The sequence below is a fragment of the Anser cygnoides genome, chromosome 1, assembly GCF_040182565.1.
Source record: "Anser cygnoides isolate HZ-2024a breed goose chromosome 1, Taihu_goose_T2T_genome, whole genome shotgun sequence".
Lineage (NCBI taxonomy): Eukaryota > Metazoa > Chordata > Aves > Anseriformes > Anatidae > Anser > Anser cygnoides.
In genome coordinates, this window is record NC_089873.1 from 149,255,571 (window position 1) to 149,277,829 (window position 22,259).

The 22,259-nt window shown below is 38.2% G+C and overlaps 1 long non-coding RNA gene across 7 annotated transcripts in view; it reads left to right on the forward strand.

Moving 5' to 3' along the window:
* LOC106044456 (uncharacterized) overlaps nucleotides 1–10,256 on the forward strand; it is a 30,336-nt gene extending 20,080 nt beyond the window's left edge. For 4 of the 7 annotated variants that reach the window (XR_007168658.2, XR_010827029.1, XR_007168657.2 and 1 more), the window contains 3 exons: nucleotides 1,955–2,076; nucleotides 7,855–7,959; nucleotides 9,011–10,256. This is a non-coding gene — a long non-coding RNA (uncharacterized lncRNA). The remainder of the gene's footprint in view (nucleotides 1–1,954; nucleotides 2,077–7,854; nucleotides 7,960–9,010) is intronic. The other 3 variants (XR_010827030.1, XR_007168660.2, XR_010827033.1) reach the window with 3 other exon arrangements.
* The last annotated feature ends 12,003 nt before the right edge of the window (nucleotides 10,257–22,259 follow it).

Consider the following 22,259-nt stretch of genomic DNA (forward strand, 5'->3'; position numbering starts at 1 on the left):
TACACACATTTCAAGAACTCTCGGTTTTGCATATGGAAAACAGAATCATGAGAATATGAAAAACTCACTCAAGTTTAGGTGACCTCAAGTCACCAAAAAATGCCTGATTACCCCTTCATACTTTACAGAAAATAGACAGTCAGTGCATGCCTACTAAAATCACTACATTCCTTCTGTCCGTTTTTTTTTTTTTCACACCACTCGTTTTCGGTTTTCTACTCATCCTACTAGTTCAAGCGGATTTTATACATGCAATTCTCTTTCTCTCTGTGTGTGTATGTCTGAAATGAATGCTATCATAGTGACAAGCCAGCATCCAGGCATATTTGGATGCATTTTTTTAAAGAACTTTAAGAATGTTCCAGCAGCATGAAGCATGGGAAAGTTTTAAAAAAAAAGTTACATATAGGAAGGTGACTGTTTTTAAACATATATCTTCAGATATTTTTCCTCAGTAAGTAGCTGAACGAAGTTTGCAGTTTTTCAAGATGTTAAAGTGGTTTGACTCCAGTTTAAAAAAGTTCAATGCTGTCAACTGTTTAATTTTTAAATACAGATATTTTTCCCCCTGTATTAGGCTTTGCTTAGCAGCCTTAGTAAGGTGCTATAGCTAGAAATCTTCTGTGGTTGTGCTGCAACAATTAAGGGATTTGACTCATGCTCACACAGGACTCTGACTCAGGAGCAGGAATGGCTTAAGCTGGCATGGCTGTAATGCTTCCTGCTCACAGTCATCTATTTTGGTCTAGCTTTCTCCTCTCTTTCAAGTTTACTATCTCCACTGCAAAAAGGGCTAGACCTTTTGGGAAGCAGCCATGCAAACAAAGGTTTTTGACCTGTCAAAATAACCCAGCACTGATACCTGGTCTTTAATTCATAGCCATTAGCAACATCATTCAGAATTTAGCAATCCCCGCAGTAAAGGTGGGAAAGGAGAACTGTAGCTGGGAATTGTTCCATCTTGCCCAAGGTTGGTCACCCTTGCTCCCCAGTTAAAGACCTTAGTTTGTGAACGTCTCCTCTTCCAAGTCTGTCTGTGGTGTCAGAAATATCATCCATAGCCATGCATTGGCAGGATATGTTAACCAAGCCAGTTTTACCTAAGAAAGATTAAAGGAGAATGGGTGAAAACAGAGAGGTGCCTCTCCTGAAAGGATACTGAGGATCTAGGAGATTAAAACATTATCAGTGTGCTGCTGTTTGCAAAACAAAGTCCATTAAAAGCAGTGTCATGACCTGTGCTACAACTGCTCAGACAGAAAACCACCTCCTAGACAAGAGTTAAGTGGATCAAATACAACTCCACATGTTACCATGTCAAGTCCCAAACCTGACAGTTTATTTTAAGCTCACCTGTATCAAAAACTGACACTAAGATACTTGACTCTGCTGCAAAGCGTCTGGGTGTTCTGTACTGCCATTCTCCTGAGCAGGTTATCATCTTGGTCAGAGAGAAAATGAAAGGTGAAGGACCAAATAGCTACAGGTGATAACTTTTTTTAATATTACAGTTCACTTGTCATCCCTCTAAATATTTAGTGGCAAGAACAGGACCAAATGGACATGACATGACTGTGCAGAGGTCCTAAATCCCATTACACAGCTGGTGTGCAAGATCCACTCTCCACCTTTGCTTTAGGGTTTCAGGTTGTACCTACACTGGTGCAGATAAACCAGTTTGAATAATCTTGGCCTAAGTGTTGACACCCACTGAAACAAAGAGGGAATATTTTGCCAAGCTTAACAGGTATACTATTTGGCTCTAACTGTAACTTTAGACAAGCCAAAATGGATTCGTAGTCTAAAATTATGTGTAAATTGGCAACTCAGGGAGAACATCCTAATGGGAAAGGTAATATATGAACAGGATGGATTAAATTGCCAATGAAGAGGAACTAGATGAAAGCCTTCAGAAAATGTCAGTTTTAATTTTGTTCTGCCTCTTATTTTTCAGCAATTTACCAAGAAATAGACCTTTTACAACACTGGTCTTATGAGAACCTGCCAACCTTCTCAGAAGAAGGATTCATTAGAGCTATTTTCCTAGTAAGGCCCAGAAAAAGAAAGACAGAGTGGGTAAGAAAATACATGTGATCTCTGGAGGCATGAGTCGCCTACCATGTGAAGGCAATTTGATTGTCCAGGTCACCACACATACCATTTGTTTGCCACATGAAATGCTGGAGACCAAGCCACAGGCTCTTTAATGCTAACTTAAATCTCTGGAAGAGAGTTGAGCAAAAGGTTGTTTTACTTGTGAGCAACAGCAAGCCAACTTCCTAAGCATGCCTTGAAGTAGGGTACCACCAGGAAACGTGGTGATTCATGCTGGCGTGATTTCAGAAAGTAGTGCCCCCAGCCCTCTGCTGCAGCTCTCTGGGGAGGTTACCATGCCTACAGCACAACCAGGGTGCTTGCTGCTCAGCCGCACCAGCCCACGGCCCAGCACATTACATTTAACTGGAACTGATGGACATTTACGGCAGTACACCAAGTGTGAGACTGTGGCAGCTGAAGGGCAGGCATAGTTCCTGTTCTGTCAGGTGACAAAGGAGTGAAAATTTCTTTCCGAGAAGCAGAGCAGCCAACAGGAGCAATATACTTTTCTAAGTTGCCCTAACTGTGTTCGTTTTAAAGCATTCTTTTATTTGCTGGCATTTTGCGCTGTTGGTTGATGTCACTTACCTTTTCCAAGCAGTACTATGCAAACACAGCTACCAACATGGTGCTTTGCGTGGCCATACGAGGCCAGAAGGTGGGTCTGGTACTCTACCATCATCGTAAATATAGCGATGTGGAGCTGTGCAGTCTGAAACACAGACACAGGCTATGTCTTCACTAACAGCTCACATTAATACCTTCCTCCCAAGAAATCAGTCAATACAATGTTAAGTACAGTGTGCCTTCTTTCCATTACACAACATGTTTTGACTGGGAAACACTAGGGAAATGAGCACTGCTGTGAAAACAAACAAACAAACAAAAAAAAACAAACATTTGTGTAGACCTCCATGGTTACTCTGTTGTCTAGACAGGGGCCACTTCTGAGCTGAACTATTTAACATTTGAGTTTCAGGTGGTTTCTCTCTTTTTTACTATTCAGACATAATGTTGCCCCTTAGTTCCCTGGACAGGAACATCACATGTTACTTCTCTCCACACTTAAGAGAGGGGGAATTTTTTAGGTAGGGGTCTTTACCAAGTGTTGCTTCAGAGAAATCACTGGCAACATTCCTTAAAAAGCAGGCAGACAAAAAAAATAATAATAAAGAAACAAAGAAAAAAACTTCTTAAACCTATCAGCTTAGTATTAATCAATTAATTTCTTTCAATTCAGTGCAGTGGATTGGCAGTCTATGAAGGAGAATAACAGACCCTGCTGGCAGAAGTCCTATTACTTTCAGGAGAAGGGCTCACTGATGCATCAAAGCTCAGTTTGAATCTCACACAATCAGGGAAAGGTGCTGCCACCACATCAGAGTCACAGTATCATAGTCAGTTTAAGCCAATTTGAAAAGTCACTGCCACTGATGGGTCAAGTTCTTCCTTCTCACCCTTGGCCACATGTGCCTGCCATCCCTCCCATGCTGGCACACAGGTGATCAGTTTGTTGATCTCAGTAAATACTGATCTTACCAAAAATAAAAGGTTGTTTTTCAGCTGGATCAGAGGAGAAGTGAATGCATTGTCAGGACAAAATCACCACTTTTGTGAACAGTGCAGTCTCAGATCACCACCCCAACATAACGATTGATCAGTGACTTGGTATTCAAGAAATCTGGTCTGCCTATGCTTAAAAGTTCCTTTGAACATTCTTTTTTAAAAGACTGTATGTATCCAAGTTGCTGTTTATAAGCCCCACAGTTTCTAGTACAACAGTTCTAGAAATTCAGATTTTTTCCAAAAATTTCTGGAATTCTAAATATTCTAAATCTTGGAATATTTATGAGGTTGCACAATCATAAATCATATAGCTTCTTGTTATTATATCACCCAGTGAAAGCAATGTTAGTTGAATCAGTCATGGGTCCAGGATCGTAACTCTTGAATAACTCAGAAAAGAAAAAAAAAGGTGTTCAGGCTGACTTTTATGATTTTATGCTGACTTTATGTTAATTGTACAATTCAAAATACTGTCTCACATATCTGGTCCCAGAAAAGTAAATCTTTAAAACTGATAGATCAGAATTTCATGATAGGAATAGCCAGTTAAGGAGTTAGGCTTGTCCTTTTGGCCCTGAATAGGGTTGGTCAAAAATATGTTAAATCTAAAAAAAAATAAAAATAAAACTAAAAAAATTTGCTCAAAGGTACCTGTTAGTTCACAAGGAAGAAGTTTAAATAGGTTATAATTACTATTTAACTGTCTGAATAGCATTCACATTCTCATCTATTAATCACTGTGTACTCAATACTGTGGCTTGGAAACTTTTATAACATGCAGTCTACTTGAGTATATATGTTTGAGTTAATTTTCCCAACTATAGAAACTGGCAGTATAGACATATGGAAACAGACAACCTGCCTCCATCTTCTTGTCAGGATCCTCTGCCACCACTAAAACCTCATCACAATACTCAGGTAACACCGTCACCAGTGTTACATTGGCATTCTTACTTATAAAAGAGTTTAAGTTATGAATCCCTCTTATATATATTAAAATATTGTTCCAGAGCCTTATTTTTCCTGTTAAGCGTTTGATTTCATGAAATGGTGAAACATTTCACTGGGAAGACATTAGAGTATCTGTATTTTCATATTTATGAACACTATGACTTCTAGTCACCAGAGAATTTCAGGTGAAGTTTAGTTATGAAAGAACCGTGGTAATAGCAGGACCTAAATTTGCTTAAGTCAAAAGATAACGCATATGGCAACAGATTTATTTATTTTTTTACTGTTAAAGCTCTGTAATAACGCTAAACAACTTGTGAATTGTTCAAAACAATGCACTGCATCCAGCTTGCGTCATTTTATCTCTGCTGAAAACCTATGCAAATAAGGTGTAGCAACTAATGACATTCCTTCTCTTTCTTAATACAAGGCTGAATTTTTCATTGGTAAATCATAGTATGCCTAGATCACTGATGGCATAATGGGCAATTACATTTCAAATCAACTTTAAAATTAGTTACTTCCTTTATACTTCCAATCATTTAATATCTAAGCACTTAAATCTTCAAGTGATCATTTGTATTTCATTGTCCTTCCTTTTCAGTACCAGGTAGGAAATAATTAGAAGGCTATCTTCTTTGCGGCTCTTTTCATTTTAAAATAATACCTATTATTATGTGTGTAATCAGAAGTAGAGTGGGATCATTTTAAATATATAAAATTAAATTGAATTATATTTGATAGCTCCAATAAATTAATAAAAGGAATTCTGACTATTTTTGCACGATTCCTTAAAGTCACTCCAGAATATTGCCTTTAAAAAAAAAAAAACCAAACCCTTATATTCACCTGTCTTGTACTTTATTCTGTATCTTGTGTTAGAAATATAAACATATGTATGTTTTAAGTGTTTCTTGTCTTTAAGTGTTTCTTGTCACTGCTATAAACTACAGAAAATAAATGATAAATTTAACGTGTATCTCAAATATATTTGAAAGTATAATATTTAAAATCTTTTTGAGTGACAAAGCTGGGAGTAGTTGCATTTTCACGTTTATGAAACGGAAATATTTTGTTGAAAATATGTTCTAGTTTCAAAATGAATGCAAAATATTTTTTTCTGCAATTAGCATACATACTTGCAAAGGTTCAGATAAAATTAGAATTCAGTCAAGATGAAAAACTACTTAACATGCATGAAAAGGGACCCACAATTAGAGACTGGAAGGGGGTTAGACACAATAGTGGGAATACATAATTCAAAATGTCACTCAGAAATCTACTTTGGAATAACATTAGTTGTATGCTGATTCTCCTGTTTGGCAACTCAGAATGTACTTTGATTCAAAACAGGAAAAGAAAGTGTATTTCACATAATTCTGTTTGGAAGCATGGCAAAAACAGGAACATTTTCTTATTGTTTCAGGATAAATCCATATCTAATTAAATAAGGCTGCTGTCTTTCACCCTGTTTTCACTCAAAAACCATAATTCATCTAGGCACAAAATTCAGTCCAGATTTCCTAAATTCCTCAACATATCCTCCCCAAGGTTTAACTCACTGAGAAAAAAAAAAAAAAGTAATGCAGAAAAAAGAAGAGGGAAAGAAAGAGCAGAAAAGAGAAAGAAGCAAGTTGAATGAACACTCTATAAGATCTCTAAGTCTTTTCAGAAAAAGAAAAGAAAAGAAAAGAAAAGAAAAGAAAAGAAAAGAAAAGAAAAGAAAAGAAAAGAAAAGAAAAGAAAAGAAAAGAAAAGAAAAGAAAAGAAAAGAAAAGAAAAGAAAAGAAAAGAAAAGAAAAGAAAAGAAAAGAAAAGAAAAGAAAAGAAAAGAAAAGAAAAGAAAAGAAAAGAAAAGAAAAGAAAAGAAAAGAAAGAAAAGAAAAGAAAAGAAAAGAAAAGAAAAGAAAAGAAAAGAAAAGAAAAAGAAAAGAAAAGAAAAGAAAAGAAAAGAAAAGAAAAGAAAAGAAAAGAAAAGAAAAGAAAAGAAAAGAAAAGAAAAGAAAAGAAAAAAGAAAAAAGAAAAGAAGAAAAAAGGAAAAGAAAGGAAAAGAAAGGAAAAGAAAGGAAAAGAAAGGAAAAGAAAGGAAAAGAAAGGAAAAGAAAAGAAAAGAAAAGAAAAGAAAAGAAAAGAAAAGAAAAGAAAAGAAAAGAAAAGAAAAGAAAAGAAAAGAAAAGAAAAGAAAAGAAAAGAAAAGAAAAGAAAAGAAAAGAAAAGAAAAAAAAAGAAAAGAAAAGAAAAGAAAAGAAAGAAAAGAAAAGAAAAGAAAAGAAAAGAAAAAGAAAAGAAAAGAAAAGAAAAGAAAAGAAAAGAAAAGAAAAGAAAAGAAAAGAAAAGAAAGAAAGAAAAGAAAAGAAAAGAAAAGAAAAGAAAGAGAAAAGAAAAGAAAAGAAAAGAAAAGAAAAGAAAAGAAAAGAAAAGAAAAGAAAAGAAAAGAAAAGGAAAAGAAAAGAAAAGAAAAAAGAAAGGGTGGAGTTCACTTATCCTTAGCTGGGGTCTTATTCAGATGTCTCCTCAAGGCATTCAAGGAGGAGAGTTGAGGAGAAAGAAGGACACTTTGTGGAGTAGCTGGAAAATAAAGCAGCAAGGACAGCGTATGGGGCATAAACAGTTATGGAAAACTGGCAGATAGTAACAGAAGAGTCAATTGACAGGAGCAAAGGTCAACATAAAAGAAATCAGTATTAAGGCCCTGAAGCATGGCGAAAAATGTCTACACACTAAACAAAATTGTTTACTGAGTTTTGATTTATAGCCACTGCATCGATAATTTCAGTTACAGTTCACCGCATAAGACAACATTTTTCCCCAGTCCAGACCTTGCCAGTAAATGAAAATATCTGATTTTCAAAACAAGTTTTCAGAAAGGGAGTATTAGGTAACTTAGGACTGATGAGTAATCATAATGTATTAAAATTTATCTGTATAATCTATTTCCTAAGTCTATGAGTTAACCAGTTGGTTAATTGTTCCACTTTCAAAAGCTGAAATAAAAAATGAGATGACCAAAAACACATTTAAGAAAGGCAAGTTAAAAATCAACAACAACAAACCCACATTATAAAACTCTAAGCTTTGCCTCATGTTCACAAGTAGCTATCCAGCTACTTGCTTACTGATGGCGAGTGAGGTGATTGACCATTAACTGTTCTGGAAGCTATCAGGTATTGATAGCTTCTTGAATCCAAATTAATATTGTCAGTTACCAACATTTATGATAATGCCTTATTTTCTTGCAGCCTTTCTGCGTTAAACTGTTCTGCAGCCACAGATAGCTGTTCAGGCAGCTGTTCTGGCACAAGGTGATCCTTCCTCAGATCATGTATGGAACATAGGGGCTGCTGGTACGTATTTTGGACATTGCACAGGACATCACCTCAGAGACACACAGAAAGATATAAAACCAATTCCAGCACTTAGAAAGTGTTTCTTTAGCACATCGTTTGATGTGTTTGGAGGCACTTGAACATGGACAGGCATTCACTGCAGAACACATGGACTTAACATTTTTTTTCACTTTCTAGCTGCTTAACATCACGTCTCTATGAGGTATCACGTCTATGGCAGAGCAAACTGTCTATTTTTCATCCACTCCAGCATAAAGACATTCAAGCTAGCTTAAACCAGTTTTTCACTGGAGCAGATGAGGTGTATTCATGTGATCAGTTCTAGTATCTCCGAACACTAACCTCCAAAAGAAGCTTTTTGACAACTTAAAGTTGACAACTTTTTAAAATCAGTCCATTGAAATTCACTACTGGTTATCCTGTCTATAAATGATCACTTCCTGCAGGTCACTGCAGAAGTGTAAGATCAGCAAAGTTTTAGCTATAGCTAAAAGTATGGAACTTAATGTACACCCTTGCCAGTTCCACCTCTGCTCTGAGGGACACCAGATGTGACAATTGGAACCCACCTTGCCTTTTATTAAGGGGGCCTCTAAAGCCACGGTGAATGCTGAGCACCAAGGATTTATCTTTGATAACATCTCTTTTGGTCAGCTGTCTCATTTATTAGTTCCCAACACTGTTAAAGGATTCAACAGACCTACATAGTATAAGCGGGTGGCAAAGTATTTGCCGGATCAGGGACACGAGAAACCTAAGCGTTCAGTGAATGAAGAAAACAATTGCAAGGAACTGCATAAAACTGCTATCTTGAGCTGCTGTTAGAAAATAGAATGCAGAATTTCACCTACCATGAAAATTTTATAGAATGAATATTAATGTTATGAAGAGAAGTAGGGTGGATTTGCATTATGTATTTGACTTGTCCCTAGAGCACAGAGACTGACATAGACTTGTGACTGCATTAAGTATAACTAAATTTTAATTGAAGATGATTGATTGTTGAGCATTCTGTTAATTAACCTCTTTATTCTACATTTTCCTACAGAATCTGAACTGTCCTTTGAAAGCAAGTTTTCCAGCTTAACCATCAAAAAATATGAACACGAGCTTCATTCACAAGGATACTCTGGTAATAAAAACACAGGAAAAAGAAAAGAATGAATGGCAAATATAATAGAACTGGATTTGAACTCCGAAATGGTTTCACTGGAAAAAAAAAAAAAAAAAAAAAGGTCCAGGCTAGTTACTTGCCATTTCAAAGCTAGAAGCCCAGTCCTCAGAAGCTGATAAGGAATTGGTCCTCATAATAGAGAAGTAAGCTCTCACAGCTCTATTTTAATTAAAAACAAAAACAAAACAAAACAAACAAACAAAAAATATATTAAAAAGAAATCCATCCCTGAAAGAATCTTTTTTTCTCCTATCTAAATGCAACCAACTTTGTTTCCTATGAGCTTTTATTTCTCTGCTTCATCTTGGATTTAAAATAAAATATAAGATTAATCACAAAATAAAATTTCTTCATGAGTTCTGCATTATTTGCTGACAGACTTGTGCAATACGTCTGATTTCTCATCCTAACATAATACAAAGGTCAGATTTGTAATAAGAATGATTCAAATAATTTGCCCAGGATAAAAAAGGGTACTTGTCTCCTAATGCAAAATAGGATCTTTCTAAATCATGTACTTTTCTCAAACGATTGCAAGTGCTATGTTAAAAAAGGAACCTTGTACACACAGCGAGATAGGGAGAGGGAAGGATCCTTCTCCGATCAGTCAATACCAGTCACCACAAGCAGCTGTTCCACATCTAATCAGGCATCACTCCATCACTCTCCAGCTGCCACACACATGGCATCTTTGAAGCATCTTGTCAGTGACAGTCTAATGCAAATTTCAGCACCTTTACTTAGCAGTGCAAAACAGATCATGATTCACAGAAAACTAGAAGGAAAACAAGGCAGTTAAAATGATCTACTTGCTTTGGGATGGCACACTCTACCATCCAGACTGAGATTTAGGGCAGGATTAATCTAAACACTGAAGTTATCTCAACACTAGAGGCCGAAGCCAAATTGTTTCTCCGCACTCCCTCAGTGTGTGTCCAGGAAAAGAGATGGACACCACGAGACAGTGATCACCCCATCCTAACACGAATGTCAGAAGTGGTGTGATGAACGGCTTCCTAAGGTACCCATCGCTTTTCACTGACTGCAGAGGAAGCACAGACTAGACATCTTATTTTATAGGCTAAAATTAGGTGAGATTAAGGCTATCCAGCTGCTCCAAAGTCAGACAGCATTCATTTTCCTTTTACATACTTCATAGGAGGTGCAGATAGTAGAATGGGGAAAGGATGAAGAGAGCTCAGTGTGGGTAGTTGTTCAATATTTCTTTTTAGACTCATCTTTCAATGTGCGCCCCATCCATTATTTACTGCACACCATCTGAATGCTGCACTGAATAGAAAATCACTCATTTTCTCATGGGCTTTTCAATGATGCTCTCATTGTAGTACTCTATTTCTCCACAGATATTAATGAATTTATCTTCCCAACACCCTGGTGGTATTATTATCCTCCTCTTATGTGTTGTGAGTGGAGACACTGGAAAGTGAAAACTGTCCTCTAATTTTGTTTCCCTCACATAACATGCTTTCCAGCTGGCTTTTTCAGAGTACTTAGCAATGTTTAGGCCTTCATAAGGTCAAAGTACTGTTCCTGTTCACTTCTGCTGTGATTATTGTTGCTTAGCATTCAGCTGAGTAGGCTCTCGGGTCTTTTAAGGTGGATACCCAGAAAATGAAGAAAACATAAGGACCCAAAGGCCTCTATTTGATGTTCTCTGCCATATTCATGACACACTTCACAACATTTGCCGCCAAACTGATATGGGCTGTTTTCACTATCCAGCTTTGACTCATTCCCTGCATGAATGCAATTCCTGTGCCTCCTTTCCTGGCTTGAAGAGCCTTGGCTTCTGGGGCTGCTTGCTGCTAGATGCTTCATGTATCTCAAACACCAACAGGTACAACCTGAGCCATTCCCCAGGTACCCTGCCAACATGAACAAGCTCTGATAGACCGTGCCTAGACTGAGTGGTACATTTATACTTCTCTACTCAGCACGGGCCCACCTCCAGGCTAAATAAAAGAGGCCCATAAGCCAAACCTGAGCTCCAGACATCTCATCCCTGACACTGCTGGCTCGCCCTTCCCTGGCCAGCTCCAGCTGGATCTCTGCATAAGTAATGCCTGGGGCACTGTCCAGGTGATGGCAACACTCTTAAAATGCAAAATGGAGGAGGCTGCTTCAGTCTAGTGGATGGCAACACAACTTTTGCACTACTTTATACTTTTAAAACCAAAAGAAATTCCCACTTGAACAGGGTAATTATGTCCTCAGACCTCAGCGGCCTTCACAGGGCAACATTTCACGGCGTGGGTACCTATCCTGCTGAAGGATGCCCCTTGGTTCCAGCAGCAGGAGTTGGTCCTCGGTCCTCTTCTTCAGCAGAAGCACTCCTCCTGGGCTGTGTGGTCAGAGCAGGTCCCCATGCGGGACAGGATGACCTGCCAATATTTGTCTGAAGGGTGTGACCCTCCTCTTTCCGCAGATCTGCCTGCCTAGCGTCAGGCGTGAAACAAACGCGTTGAACAGTACGTGCTCTTCCACTACTTTGTTATGAAAACAGTGGTAGTAATGTTGTAGCTGGGATGGGCTAAGAACACGTGAGCAGTAGGGTCTGTAGGGAGAAAATTTTTTTTGTTAAGCGTAAAATAATAACAAATAGTTTTAAAATCACCTTGCCCCATAAACCACCTCGCCCCACAAGCACGTATTCTAAAAAATAAGACTATTTTTTCTGTGTTAAACAACCCCACCCACCCAAAAAATAACAAAAGAAAGCTTTTTTTTTTTTTTCTGAAAGGATTGCTGCCAGAAAAATGTTTTTGCCAATGCTGAGATCTGTCCAGGCTGTGTGGCAGGGGTACACTAACTGGATAGGTTAGCTGAATAAGCCTTTTTATTTCAGTGAATTTCAATTACTCTATTAAAATAAAACAGACTGCTGCACTTAAGGAAAAAAAAAGAAAAAAGTTATAGGAAAATTTAGAATAAAAGTCATCAATACCATGGTTTGGTTTTAACGTAATCAACATTGAATTAAGATAAGCATAAACGGTAAATTAAGATAAGCACAAACAGCGTTTATAAAATTAGTGTAAGGTTTGCCTTGTAATTTGATATTAAAATAAAAAGTGAATAGGATATTCAATATTGCCAAGTGAGTGGATTTCCAAAGTTAAATATGGGATTAATCAGAATCTATTAATCTTCATTCTCTGTCTGACTAAATATAAAGAAATTTTATTTTATCAGCCTCATCGATCATTTTTTACCATTTACATTTTTTACCTTGAACAAACCACTCATTTGCTGCTACATTCCTGCTTTTAATGGGAATATTTTGCATAGGAAATTGTGCAAAAAATAGATTTGACATTGCTCTGCTTCTATCTTCACAAGTCCTTCTTTATCTCTGCATCCATTAGCTGACTGTTTGCAATATGGATTTATTTCAGTCTGCTTCTTGCACCATCAATGTCTTTAAATGAAGTTCTGCCCCTGTACATGAAAAGACTTCTTAATTCATAGTTTCACATTATACAGAGATTAACAGTAAAAGGTTATTAGCACTGCAAGGTTATTAAGAGCATGTTTAATATTATTTGAACGATAGCAGAATCCCATGGAATCCCATTTTGCTATAACTTTATTAATGACAGAAGTATTCAGCTGATTCCATGCTATTTCCTAGAATGAGACCAATAATAAATTACTGCAAATCAGTATGCATTTTAAGCTCCTTTTCAACTAGCAGTCGACAATTTTGCAGTCTGTTAGAGGCTGTGGCTGCTCAGTGTAAGCACTGATAAATGAATACACTTTACCAGTGGCAAAGCCAATAATAGCATTACTATTATTTCACGGATTTTTTTCTGGTTTACATATTATCATTGCAGACACAATTGGAAGTTTCTGAGTTCAAGCCTAGCATTCAGTAGGCTAATTTCCTAAACCCTGATGAGAGTCAGACCCTTCTGTGTTTCACTTCAGTGCAACTGAGGCAGGAAGAGACCAGGAGGCAGCACAGCTTATTTGGTTTGTAAGGTGCCAGAGGTGGTCATTTCTGGATCTAACTGTGGCTTAAAATTAGCCGCTCTGCGCTTTGTTACTAATCCTCAGTGGAAAATTCTTCTCCCTGGAGCTCAGCTGACATCAGGGATAGCCCAGGAGCGTGTTTCCCCCTGCCTTGCCACAGGCCCCCACGTAGACAGTAACCAGATCAGTCCAAGATCCCTAAAACACCTGTGTCAGAGGATGGTTCCACCAGCTAACCCCGTGTCAGGTGTAAACATCTTAAACTGCCGTGACTGTTGATAAAGTAATCATAAGTTTAAGCTCTTAATCAGCACCTACACTGACAACACCGTGGGCTTACAGGAGTCGGCTAATACTTTAAAGCACCCACCTACACATACCAAAATTCTTCCTCCTCTAGCTCCGTAAGCCAACATTTTCCCCATTAAGTTCCAAACTCTGTCTCAATTCTTATCCCTTTGTGATTTTCTCACAAGTTTCTTGCAAGGCCAGCCTAGATGCACTAATATGATTCACACACCTGAAAATCTTCTCTAAAAACACCTGTTTTGGTTTCTCATTAGAAAAACAAACAGATGATTTGCTGTTGTGGAGCAAACTGATTTTAATTTCATAACCAAAAATGCTTAACCCTTGGAGCCTTGTCTTCATGGCACTTGGTTTCTTTATTTAAATTCTGGGCTGTTTCACAGCTCCTGCAGCAGCAGGATGTTCATATAGATGAGCCCTTAGCAGCTATAAGTGCTTTTTCAATCTTCATGTTGTCCAGCCCTACTCAGAGAAGGGCCATAGCATAGTTCCAGACTTCATTTTCTCTGGTGGCAAAACTAATTTAATAGATTTTCATCCTTTCTCACCCCAGTTGCTCATCCCCTCCCTTGTAGCACAATTTATCACCTCCTGAGCAGTGCCTGCATTCAGGGACAATACTTGTTCAGTGCCATGCTCTAAATTAGATTAGTAAAATAATCTAGGTTGAAAAGACTTTTTTTTTTTTTCTGGAGGATTTTTTTAACTTAGAACATTTTGCTGATCCTATTGAGTAAAATCTTATCAATGACTGCACTGGCAGAACTGAAGTGATAAAGATGAACACAGGAATAGAAGCAAGCAGCTAGAGAGGAAAACTTTGTCAGAAGGAAGCTTGTTCATGGACCTTCATCCTTAGATGCTGTATGTTTTAGTTCCTCCTCTGGAGAACTGGAGCTCTACTTTTCTATGATGCAGAAACCCAGAAGTGCAAAGAAACCTTGAGAACAAATTTAGCAATAACTATGAAGCCCACACATATTAGAGTGCTCTAAAAATCCACTGAATACTTGGGTATTTTTATTCGTCAAGAAAATTTGTTATTTGGTTCCTAATTCTACTGCATATTCAGTTTTCTCCATGCCTACTGAATTTGCAGCTTTGTAAGAGCTGACTTTGAACTTTTCACTTGAAAAAACTATTCTTTTGCTTCAGAAGAAGGTTTTGCTCACCATTGTGAACAACCTTTTGTTGCCTAGCTTCTTGTCCGTCTGGGAGTGTGAGATAATTGACACAGAACAGACAAAAGCTTGAATATACAATTCACGAAATTTGTGAAATGGTATTTATGTACACATTACACAGTAACAGTCAAAAACAGATTGTTTGGTCTATGGCTGGGACCCCAATAAGCAATGAAAATCCTGGAAACACCTGGCCTTTAGGTACGGAGAATGGGCATGTAGTGCGTACTTTCCTACTTTGAGTGGTAACATTTTTTGGCTCACATTTAAACGTGGACAGCTTTGGTAGTGGCTCCTTTACAAAGAAATATCTGGGTAATTCAAGATAAACTGGTGAATGTATAGCCCACAGTCCCCGAGGAAGAGCAGAGGTTCTGTAAAATCATTTAAGGAAACGGTAAAAAATAGACTTTTTTAGGTAAAGCATTACGTGAGAAAGAATAAAGCGGAAAGCAAGGCCAAGGACATGCAAAGCCAGGATGCTGGCCTGCAAGTGGTGTTCAGGATCAGGCCCCTTGAGGGAACAGCAGAGCAGGGCCATGGGCAGGGACAGGCCAAGGCCAACGCGGGCCCATGGCTGGGCCCAGCCCTTTGTGTCCCATGGCCGGGCAGGACAGGGTTGTGTGGAGCTGGAGCCCGGCCCTGCTGGGGCCTTGCTGGGGCTGGGGCTGAGAGCCGCAGGGCTGACATTGGGTCCTAGGTTTAGGCAGTATGAGGAAGCCCCAGGGGTGGGCAGGGACAAGGAGGCCCTCAGCGCCCTCAGCGCCATGACAGGCTGAGAATCACATCAAGGAGTGACGAGGTGAGGGAGGATAATGTAAAATAACTCTGCCAGAACTCATTTTGCCATGGGTTAGGTGAAGAACTACAGTGAAAAAAACCTAGAAGATTTAACAGTTTGCTGAACACCATTTGTTACAATATCGATGTAGCAATAAAACATATTCTGCTCCTCTAAGTCAATGAAAAGCAATCACAATGTTACTGCAACCAATAAACATACCACAATGGAAACAGAAATGCGAAGTCAAATTTTAAGGTCTAGTCTTACCGTGCATGTAAGAGGAGGGGAATCTGAGCTATTGTTAAAAAAAGGTCACAGAAAAGATTCTAGAGACAAAAGGTCTTGCAAATATGTTTCTGTTCAAGCTTAGTGATCCTGCCTCCTTCCTGCTCCCACTACATTCCTGGTTAAAAAAAGAACAGGGTTTGATGTGTAACTCTCACTGCTTGCCTTTCTCTCTTATCTTGTGGGTCTCTGTGGGCTATTAGCACCCAAGGGGAAAATAAATCATTTGCTTCCTTCTGCTTTATTTTATGAATAGGTAAAGCTGTTTAAAAAAAATAAACAAGAAAAAAAAACACAAATGAAAGAACAAATAAATAAATAGGGAGCTAATCAGCTTGGTTTTATTCCACCTTTAAAAAATAGGATCTCATTTTTACTGGAAGATTTTCTGAAGGATGGAAAACTATTTCCATCACTCGCAGCATAGAGACAGGCGGTGGGCTTCACAAAGGCAGTGGCTGGACATTCAGGCAGGAATGCCTCCCCCCCCACACACACACCCCAACCCCTTCCCTACTCATCCCACCCGTGTTTTGGTGTCTCTGTGGTGAAGGAGACTGAGGAACCGGAGAAACCTATTTGCACTGTTACGTCAACTTGTCCATGACGAATGTGTCCATCAACAAACAACTAAACTGCAGGGCTTGGTCTGTAGAAGCACTGAGATCTAGGAAGGATCTGTCATACTCGTTATACAGCTGCCCACTTTATTGTGCTTTCTGTTGAGTTTCTTTCACTCAAATTCTTTAAGAAAAGAAACATAATCTTCCCTTTCTCCATTTTGAATGCTGCTGTACTTTGTTTGGAGATGGTTATGAGAAGAAGCACTTGTCAAGCTACAGGGTTTAGCATTTTATTTTGAAACTGAGGTAATGATGGGTCCTCTGCAATTCTCTTACTGCTACTTTTGGAGAACTTATATTTTATATGAGGCTGTATCACATCAAATAACTAAAATATGCTTTTTCCCTAGTGATAGTTTCTAATTATTGCTTGACTATAAAACTGAATGAGGAATTAGATGGGCAGTAGAATGACAGAGAGTTCGACATAAACATTCAAAATGAAAGATAAACTCATTTGGGAGTGGAGAGGAGGGGAGGAAAACAACAACATATGCAACCCATTTTATAATTCAGGACAGTCTTGAGCATTTCAGCTAGTGCTTTAGTTTGACAGAACTAAAGCCAAGAAAAGGCAGATTACCAGAACTCCCCAACTTTAGAGTTTATATGGAGTTAAGGTGATTTATTTTGTTGAAGTTTCTCTACTGAGCTTTATGTTCCAATTTGTTGGTGTATAATTATGCTATAATTCCGTAGCTGTGCTATATTCCATAGGTCTAATATAAAAAGCCTTTCATTTCCAGGTGTCACTTCCAAGCTGTCATTTCACAATATGCTGTCCCTAACCACTTATTTCTGCCTCCCCATATTGTACCACCTCCACAGTTGTGTCAACACAACTGCTTGTGGAACTGCAATCTAAACTGGATCACTGAACTGATTTGGATTAAAAATAACATTTGCTTTGGAGGGGCCAGGGTGTGGGAATGAGCAATGGGGGGCAGAAGAGGGCTGACAGAGATGAGGGGAGGAGAAAGGATGGGAGTTCATTAAACTGGTCTTACCACTGAAGAGGAGCTATTGTAAGAGTGAATTTACTCACCTTTCAGCTAGAACAGCCACGCTTTTCACCTAGTATTAGTCAAATTAAACACATCAAGCTCTCATTCCCTTACATTTAATGCAAACAAGGGGATAAATTCCATGACGAGCTAATGAAATGTCAGTCAAGACTGCATCCGATCCATGTAATGTTCATATTATACCAGGTGAGTCAGCAGCAAAACACTGCTGTAAATGTCTAAACCAAACCTCATAGAGGTCAGCGAAGGTACACCATGCTACATAACCAAGAGCCACAGAGTGGGCTCTAGTCCTGGTCTTAACCATTCCCACAGCTGAGTTGTTGGTTCACTCCAAGCCTCTGCACCAGAGTGTCACATCTTGCTCTCTTCAGGCAATTCTTATCTAACGAGGACAAATCTGAAACAGTGTGCGCACGGGTCAGCAGTGACATGTGGGGCTTCAAGCCAGGTGCTGATTCCTATCCTACTTTTGTTAAGCAATAGAAAGAGACCTGAGTGCCCTCCCTTAGCTTTCAGCAGGCTTCAGGTCAGGATCCAGAAGCTGCAATGCCAAAACAAAGTGTTCATACTTGAATTTTGCACAAAGAGATGCAAGCGACACAAATACACTTGCACCCCCTCTGTATATTTTACTTAAAATAGATCTGGAACTAAAGGAATTCAGGGACTGAATTAGAATCTGACTCAATAAAAAGTTGATTCCTTCTTGTAAAAAGTCACCATGATTACCCAGTGATCTGGAATAATCATTTAATGACATCAGTATGTCAAGTAAACAATTCCATAACTAAACACCGGAGTGACCCACATGTAATTCCCTTATTTATAGCAAAAGTATCAACAGCACATAAAATTGTAATTAAATACGCTAGCTCATTTGCCATAGATTAATCAAATAGCTGCTAGAGTCATTGTTAATGTCAAGAGCTTGCATAATGCTTTTGTCATACCTTAAAATATTATTTCATACATTTATGTCAGCTTTCTCCTAATGAGCAATTATTTCCCAGAAGCCCTATCAATCCACATAAATAAAAAGCCTAAGTAATTTGCTAACATGTATCAGTGAGAACATAGACTTTTGTTATCAAAACACCCTTGGGATTATGGCTAGAAGCACAGTGACTCAGGTTAATAGAAAAAGATATGATCTTATGTCCTCTTGGGAAGCAAATCAGCACCAACAAATTAGTGTTTTCTAATTTTCTAGTAATTATTCTTTTACAGGCTGTAGCCCCACAAATGGTTGTGATTCTTAATCTATCCTGTTCTGTGCTAAGATGCAATGCTAGAATACAACCAAATGCAATAGCTAAGTTAACATATCAAAGTCATTCTGATGGAGAAAAAGAAGTAAATATTTATGATTTTTCTGAATGACATGACTGTGAACACTGTTGATAGGGCAGTGGGTAGAGTTTGTGGGCAGAAATATTCAAATATTCTTATTTAATTCTGCTTAAGCAAAGGTTATTTTTTGACAAGGTTATGATTGTCACTGTCATAGACCAATTAGTGCCCTGTGTGTTATCTTTAGCCAAGACTGCTATGTAATTCACCATGTGCTGTGGCTCCCATATGGAACATTTGACACTGAGTGACCCCCTAGAAATATTCAATCAGGCTTGAATTTACCATGGAAGAACAGAATGCCATGATGCGTAAGCTTTTGCCTCCTGTATTACAGAGCAATGCGACTATGTGGATCCTCCTTCTGATCATGGCTGTCTTTATCCTGTTAAGAAAAATCATTAAAAATGGAAAAACAGAGGAGGATGATTTTTGAAATTCTTGAACAGGAAGACCGGCAGTGTCTAGAGTGACAGGTGATTTCTGAGCTATGGTTTCACACTACAAAGAGTCTATCTACAAGATTTTCAGTGTCATGTTCAACTTCAAGGTGTGGTGCCACAAATAACTTCTCAGCAGAGCTGAGGGTCTGCCCTCAGCCACATGCCACATGCAGCAGGAGGAGAAAAGGAGTAGAATATCTAAAGCCAGTGTTCACGCTGAGATCTGTATACCATGAAACTACATCTTGAACCTACTAATTTTCGGATATATTAGACAAATCAAAAGACCAGAAATCACAAGTTCTTCCAAAAAACAAGGACCATGGAATACCAGTTGGGAATAAACTGTTAAAGACTGACACATCAAAATTCATTAGTCCTCAAAAAAAAAAAAGAGTATATTTAGCTCTAGGTGTTGTTTATGTAATTCCTAAAGGTAAGGTAAGACAGCAAAGATTGGTCTTTATGGATTTTAGTCTGTCTCAGGCAACTTTTCTGATGTACAAAGATCAGTTTCCTCTTGTATACATTATGAAACTCTGTAAGAAAGCAGTATGTTCCATAAATAAAAGAGAAATAATTAATTAAAACCTACAAAACATTACTGGCAAGCATGACCAGATAGTTTTTAGAGTCATTGCAGACAGCAAATGAAGTTACCATGAAATAAATTAATTGTTTTGTGGAGATAGCTGGCAGAAAATATATTCCCTTACCCATGGAAAAACAGAATGAGAACTATTTCTAAAATACCTAGAAGCCATGGATTTAAGCCAGTTTTCCAGCAACCTCAAAACTAATGATTTATAAAAACATAAGATGTCCTGTGTTTCCAAATTTATAACTAGAAAAAAAAAATCAGCAAGACTGTCCAAATAAATATATTCTGCTTCAAAATTTAGCTGTAAAGTAACGCTACTCGTTTAGATTCGGATTAAAAGCTAAGTTTAAAAACTTCAGCAAACTGAACAGGGATCACCATAGCTCCTGTTCAGGTATCAGTGAAAAGCTCGACACTGTTCTATTAATGTTTAGGAATAGTATTCTCAGTTTCCCCAGCGCTGAGTCATGATGCTGAGTAGGCAGTTATGTAAGACGGTTTTCAATAAGTATGGAATGGCATACAATGGGTCATTTTAGTTACTAAAACTTAGGACCATTTTATGAAATGCTATGCTGTTTGCTCCCAACAGCTTCAGTAAGTATTAAGGGTTGCCTGTAACTGAAAAATTAGGGCTTGTTTTGCTAAAAGTTATGATGATACATTTAATACATAGATGACTGCTTATCACTGAAATTTATTAAAAGCCAGATACTAACAATGATCCTGTAGAACAAAGAAAATGGATTTCTCAAGGACAAGATTCTTGACTGGTGTAAAACAGAACAGATCCCAGATTTCAAAGAATGTGTATTAACCTGTACCTTCAGATAGAGTGAAGGCTGTAAGTCTACAGGTGTGGACAACAGCTTAGTGAATTTATTTTTCCCCTGAGGGTCTACCTACAGATTTCTGTTCATCCCATCCCTTCTCACTCACAACAACCTGCATGTTCTGAACCAACCCAATGTGAGCAGGAGTGGGGAAAACAAGGCCATAAATTATCTAAAATCAGCGACCTGGAACTTTGCGAAAGGAATTTTAGTTCCCATGTTTTGCTGCACTTGAGGACTTAACTATTGAGAATATTTTTCCAGTCTTGCAGTAGGAGCTTGGCAGTTTCTTTCTGAAAGGGAGCGCTTTGGCTAGGATCCCCTGACAGCATGAATGTCCTTGCTGCAGAACACGTAGGAGCCCTCAGAAACCAAACAACCGTGCTTGCTTCCCCATGGACAATGAACTGTCTTCTGAAAGGTACCAGACTGACAAAGCCATAATTCTGGATAAACACCGTGGCAAGCACTACTGCAAATAGTTTTTCCATCCTTTTGCAAATATATCTGAAAGGAGATGGTGCCTATGTATGTCACCAACAACTAATTCCTCTCCGGTACATCCTGTAGGAATATGGAGGCTGGTAAAAATAAGACCAGCTTCATGTCTGAAATAGCTTGTCATACAGAGTAATGAGAAGGATAGGCTGAACTGCCAAGGAATTAATGTATTTGAAAATACAGATGTTTCCAGCAATCTTGCTTGAGAGGAGCACCTCAGAAGGGCCTCAGGAGCAGGGGTAGTGAAGTCAGCAACTTCAGCTGAGAGACACAGGCAAGTGCTCCCATTTTGTGCTTGCAAACTAGCATCTGGGGAAATAAAGAAATCGGTAAGGAAAAGAATCAGAGAACAGTGGTCCCAAACTTTTAATGATCAGAGATATCAGCTGCTAACCCTTTAATTTTATTTGCAGACCTCCCCATGCCTTCTTGTAATTAAGGTACATGGCGAGCAGTTTAAATGTTTCTGAGGGCCAGATGTGGACAAGTCACCTCGGCCATTCATTACTCAACTTGGGGATAGCAAAATTTTCAACTTCTGCTGATTATTGTCTAAATATGTTTTGTTTTATTGAGAGCTTATTGGACTACTTTCAATTGTCCTGAAATAAAATTGCAGTGATGGCTTAAGGTCAAAGCCTCGAGTAATGTTTTACTTGAGAAGGACTGTCACTACAAGGAAGCCTAGAAAGGCCTTTCTAATCTCCCTTCCCCCAGACACTAATGAGTTTGTAGGTAACATACCAGGAAATTCATTTGCCATTTTTGGAGCTGAGCAACTATTTTAACACTATTGCCTTTTCATTTGTAATAATTTTAAATGGTGCTTCACTCAACTGTTCTTTAAAATGTGTTATAGGTGTCTGTCAGATGAGTCCATCAGGGAAAGCTTTATCAGTTTTTGCTTCTTTGCTTAAATCTGACAAAATTATTATTTAGAGAGAGAGTGAGTTCTGATGAGCATTTCCATTTTGTGATATCAATATTTCTCATCACGTTTGGTAGAAAAACTAATTATGTATCCTTCATTTAGTCACTCTGAGGTGGATTTTCGAAGAGAAAAATGCATGGATTTTAGAAATGACAAAACAACATAAGTCACTGAAATTCAATTAAAGGGTACCAGCGTCACACCACACAGAGAATCTGGTAGGGGACACTTTACATTCTGCATCTAGTTGCCTGG